The sequence below is a fragment of the Hyaena hyaena genome, unplaced genomic scaffold, assembly GCF_003009895.1.
Source record: "Hyaena hyaena isolate Hyena2069 unplaced genomic scaffold, ASM300989v1 scaffold_97, whole genome shotgun sequence".
Classification (NCBI taxonomy): Eukaryota; Metazoa; Chordata; class Mammalia; order Carnivora; family Hyaenidae; genus Hyaena; species Hyaena hyaena.
In genome coordinates this window covers 2,383,541-2,387,875 of record NW_024080728.1, presented here as the reverse complement: position 1 = coordinate 2,387,875, position 4,335 = coordinate 2,383,541, and the positions used below count along the sequence as shown (strand labels likewise).

The 4,335-nt window shown below is 45.3% G+C and overlaps 1 pseudogene; it reads left to right on the top strand.

The window, feature by feature from the left end:
* The first annotated feature begins 802 nt into the window (after positions 1–802).
* Positions 803–3,813, top strand: LOC120233732 (annotated as a pseudogene).
* Positions 3,814–4,335: the final 522 nt, after the last annotated feature.

Here is a 4,335-nt window from a genome sequence, read left to right as displayed (position 1 = left end):
GTTCCCAGCTTGCAACCCCCACCCTCCATCTGCCTCATCAGTGGCATCCTTCCTGCTACCCTGAAGCCTCCTCCCCAGAAAAGTAGCCATCCCTGAGCTCCGCCTCCTGCAAGCGTGACTGCCCTGAGGGTCCTGGCAGCATTGTTCCCCATCTGGCCACACAGCTGAGGACAGCAGAGGACATAAACAGGTGCTGGGCCCATCTCAGGGTCAAAGGTCCTGGCAGACTCGGTCAGAAATTGGCTACTCAGCCAGCACTGGAAACCAACGCTTGGAGGGATGAGTCAGTACCCAGCTGGGCACTGAAGGGGTTAAAGGAACATGGTAGAAGATAATAGAGCAGGGGCACGCCGCACTGCTGGAAAAAAGCTAGCCTTGTGCATGGATAATTAGAACTGAACATCAGTAAACAATGCCTTTTCCCCTCATTAAGGACAAATCTGTATGTATAATGTGCCTATTTTCTCTTTCATTAACTTATAAATGGCCACTACTTTAAAGGCATTTAACTAGCAGTTTTGACTTGCCCGTCATCTCTGGGTCTGACATGTTTTCTCCTCTCCTGCACAGACAGAGGCGCCCACCTCAGCACACAGCTCCTATGAAGGGAGAAGCCCTGTGGGTGCTCCTCTGAGATGCCACAGACAGGGCTGTGGTGGCTTCCAGAAGGGAGCCGAGAGAGGGTGGGAGGCAGGCCCCAAGACCAGGCAACCTCTCACCACCCCTCCTCTCAACTGTCTTGGATGACTTACTCCCATTCTCTAAATTGCTTTGCCTGTGCCTCTTGGGAGCCCCTGGAAACATGGCGGACTACAAACCTCCCCAGAAACAAGTGGAGACTAGAGATCCCAAAGGTGAGAGATAAATTCTGCCCTCATGAAACTCACAATCCAGAAGCGAGAGCAGCACATATACATGTGGGAGGAAGAGAAGCTGTAAGATGATCATGAAAAATGGAAGTCTTCTATGAAAGTTAGCAAGGCTTTCAGATTAGAGTATGTCTCCTCCATCAGTCTGGAAAATTCCCTGGGAATTGATATCATGTCTCCCTCATCAGGTTAGGCACTTCATGTCCCTCCCATCAGACTGGGAAATCTCTTGGAGGCAAAGACCAGGTCTCTACCATCAGACTACACACCTCCAGAAACTATTGCTTTTAGCAGATTGAAAAGTCCCATGAGTGAGGTATCTGCTCCAGGGCAGGGTTTTGTCTCCTCGTCTTTCTCTGGGTTGCCTCCCAGGACTCTAGACAAAGACAGCCTCCTACACACCATCCCACCTCCTTTCTGGGACCCTAAGTATGCCCCAAACCTGGGCTGGATTTGAGAGGGGCAGGGATTGTAACAAAGAGGAGACAACACAATCCCTGATCTCAGGAGCACCTATTACTAGGCTTTTCAATTTTGCAGTGACACTAATCCACAGAAAGCAATGGGGAGACAATGAAAAGGGGATTGAAATGAACACTTACTTTGTGGCAACAAAGGTCATGCATATTACCTGTTCTGTTTTCCCACATAAGAGCTTATCATCCCAGGAAGTAGATAATATTTTCCCCATTCTACCAAGGAAAAACCTGAGAAGTAAAACAATTTGCTGAAGATTGTAGTCAGTCAGTGGTGGAACTAGGAATTGAACACAGTCTGTCCAGCTGCAGAAAAAAAGGCTTTCTTCATGGAATCTGGCTGTCACCTCAGGTGAGTGAAAGAGCTTCATGAACAGTGGAAGCAAGAGAAGAAGAATAGCAAATCTGGAGGGGTCAGACCTAGGTAGAGGAGCTTTGGTTGGAAAAATCTGGAGAAGCCAAGTGCATTCTGAGTCTTCTGATGGTGAAGCTGGGAGAGTCCCTCTTCTGGACCTCACCTAGATCCTCCCTCGTTAGAGAAAGCGGGGAACGCTTGGGCCTGGAGAGGGAGGATCTATGCTTATAAATTCAGTTATCCCTCAAAAATGCCATCTCCTGAAAATATTTTAACCTTTGACTGACTTCTGATGGATGTCAAGTTATTCCACCATTGAGACATTACCACCATCATCATGATTACTAGTAATTTCTAAGAACTAGAAACAACCCAGATATCCATTCACAAGAGAATAGAAAAAATAAGATATGGTTGTATGTGGAATGCCCTATGGCAGTTAAAAGGAATAAAGCAGACCCATCTGGGCTTGACATAATAAGACAGTGAGTGAAAAAAGGCAGCTGGTATGTTGTTACATTTAGTGTGATATCATCCCTGGAAAAAGAGAAGCTCCTGAACAAAGTGCTTTCAATAGCTACATATTGTCCTTGTAGAGTCTGTAAAACACCCATCAAACTGATATCAGTGGTTAAACCTTCAACTGGGGGTGGCTGTATGCAGGGTGAGAGGTGATCAAAGGGACCTTTAGTCTTGGCAGGGTGTCTACCTGTGTGCACTGTTGCTAGTGTGACTAAAAACAGCATTGAATTTCACTCTCAAAAGTGTTCGGTGTGGGTGAAAAAGTATGCAATTACCTTGCTTATCTGCAGTGTTTAACTTTTTACAGGATGTATTAAATGATCATTCGTGTCATCTCATCTCTAATAGTGTGTCAGGTTTAAGGTAGAGTCTTCCTCCCCCACTCCAAGCCCCCAGCCCCACTCCTCAGAGGCAACTGTTCAGCATCCTTGCTGAAACTGCAAATCCATGCATCACCACATAACCTTAAAACACCGAGAAAGAGACATGGGGAATTATGCAGTACACGCTGTTCTGAAAATTGCATTTTTCACTTAGTTTTGTCCATATTGGGGATCACCAGGAAAAACTAATGTATAGATTCTCAGGTCTCACCAACAGAGATGCAGATTCTCTGGCTTGGCAGTGGGACGCACAGATGTATATTTCTGAGGGACCTCCTGGGTAATTCTGATGCCACTGGTTCATGGACTCCATACAAATCTTTGTCAGTAGAACACATATCATTCATTTATTCAATCAACAATTAAGAACTCTAGATCTGGGTTTGGCCCTGGGTACACTTAAAATTCAGCAGAGAGCACAAAGCAGTCACTGTTCTCCAGAGAACAGCCTCAAGTGCCCTTCCAGGGGAACCAGTCATTACTGACAGTGGCGACAACCGATTCTGAGTGCTCTTTTTGAGGAAGACACAGTCACAACTAAAGAGGAGCTCTGGGCGCCCTGCTTCTGCTCCTGACTGTTCACTGTTTGTTCTTACCCAGGAATGAGTCAGTCAGGAAGCCTGGCTGCAGCCGTGGCTTTTAAAGACGCCATGGAACCAGAGGTGGGGATTCACCAAATGAAAATTACTCTAACCAGCTGCAACATAAAATCTTTAAAGAAAGTGGGGCATCTGGGTAGCTTAGTCGGTTAAGCGTCTGACTTTCGCTTAGGTCATGATCTCGCGGTCCGTGGGTTCGAGCCCCGCGTCGGGCTCTGTGCTGACTGCCAGCTCAGAGCCTGGAGCCTTTTTCAGAGTCTGTGACTCCCTCTCTCTCTGACCCTCCCCTGCTCACGCTGTCTCTCTCTCTCCTAGAAATAAATAAAGCATTAAAAAAAATTTAAAAAAAAAAAGTATGTGCTGACTTGATCAGAGGCGTAAAGGGAAAGGATCTCAAAGGGAAAGGACCAGTTCAAATGTCCACCAAGACTCAGAATCACCACAACAGAAACTCCTCATCCTGAAGATTCTAAGACTTCAGATCATTTTCAGATGAGGATCCACAAGCAACTCATTGATTTACACAGTCTTTCTGAGATTGTTAAGCAGATTACTTTCATCAGTATTGAGCTAGCAGTTGAGGTTAAAGTCACCATTGCACATGCTTAAGTCAACCTTTTTATTAAACTGTTTATCAGTTGTTTAAAAAAAAAAAGAGGGGAGCCTAGGTGACTCAGTCAGTTAAGCATCCGACTTTGGCTCAGGTCATGACCTCACAACTCGTGGGTTCCAGCCCCACGTCGGGCTCTGTGCTGACAGCTAGCTCAGAGCCTGGAGCCTGCTTCAGATTCTGTGTCTCCCTCTCTGCCCCTTCCCTGCTCATGCTGTTTCTATCTCTCTCTCTCAAAAATAAATAAAACATTAAAAAAATTTTAATAAAAAAATTGAAAAAGAAAGAATGATTTTGAGCATGGACAGTAGAGACAGACCAAATTCTGGCCCTTCCTCTCACTATGTGACCTTGGGGTAAGTACTTGGCCACTCTCTGCCTCAGTGACCTGGTCTGTAAAATAGACATAGTAATCCCCACATCACATTATGGGCACCCAATAATTACAGCCACTATTATTAATAATAAATTAATTATAAAGAATAAATATACAATAATAAAACTCATAGCATTCTTGCCAA